Source organism: Tupaia chinensis, unplaced genomic scaffold (genome assembly GCF_000334495.1).
Source record: "Tupaia chinensis unplaced genomic scaffold, TupChi_1.0 Scaffold000054_1, whole genome shotgun sequence".
NCBI classification, from domain to species: domain Eukaryota; kingdom Metazoa; phylum Chordata; class Mammalia; order Scandentia; family Tupaiidae; genus Tupaia; species Tupaia belangeri.
This window is the reverse complement of record NW_006159512.1, coordinates 3,215,031-3,216,281: the sequence shown is the minus strand read 5'-3', so window position 1 is coordinate 3,216,281 and position 1,251 is coordinate 3,215,031.

Below are 1,251 nucleotides of genomic sequence, written 5' to 3'. Positions count from 1 at the left end.
ATTTACCTAATACTGTGAATCAATCAAATAAACCATCAGAACATTACATTTCATGAAAAATTAATATACTGTTGTTATCTATCTCTGAATGTCTTTTGAGTTTCCCCTAGATATTTATTTAAAATCCTTGCCTATGGCAGGCCATCTTGGATTTAAATCTTGGCTTAGTTACTCTCCAGTTCCTGATCATGGCCATTTCCTTGTCTGTAAAATAGGAATAAAAACAGTACCCATCTCATGGGATTATTCTGAGGCTCGAGGTAACCCATGGAAAGCACTTAGCATAGTGTCTGGTACATAGTAAATGCTCATCAAATGTGTGCAGTCATTACCGTTTGCCTGTTTTACTTTTCCATGGAGACAAGAAGGTGCATAGGGAAGAACATGGGTCCGGTGTGGGTTGGTTCCGGAGTCCAGTTCTAGGTCAGACACTTTGCATGCACAGCATCTTGAGATTTAATTAACTTCTCGAGTCACTCTCTCCACATTTCTAAATGGATATACTGTAATAATATCCAGTTCACTGGGTTGTTGGAAGCCAAGGGCCTATTATGTCGCTTTCCTACCAATGGATTATCAACAAGTTAACATACGTGATGTCTATTCCAAGGACAACGCAAGGCACAAGGTGTCACGATAAGTTTCAGAAGAATACAAACGCATGTTCCTACCACGGGCGCGGGGACCGTCGAATACAATCAAGGCACCCATGCACAATGAATTGCTGATGGTCTGCAAATTAAAGTGGAGCTCTACTTGACGCCCGGCTTATATTTTTCCCAGTGTGGATGTGGAGGAATTTTCAATGAGAGGTTCTCCTGGTGCTGTGTACAAGTCAGCAGATCTCGAAAGCCCAAATAAAATATGGGCTGATTAAAGAGCCTAGAAAAACTGGAACAGTCTCAAACTGCTCAGTGGCCAGTGCCACCAAAACTAGGGTAAGGCAAGCGTCTTTCTAATCAAGGGCAGATGTGTCATTCTGGGGGGGTGAGAGGGGGGTAAAGCGGAAGGGCAAAATGCCGGTCCAGGGGCCTGGACTCGCACAGAATCGGTTGCAAAAGGGTCCCTTCCCAGCGTCACCCGCCTCCCCAGCCCCGTCATGGAGGATTTTCCTCAAGCGTCGTGACCGACCTGAGGCGTGGCCCGTGCCGAGGAGTCGCGGCGGCCGGGAGAACTCCAGCCCTCACACGGTTAAACCTCTTCCAAGGAGCCCGGCGGAGGGAGGGTCCCCGCCCCCGCCCCCAGACACGG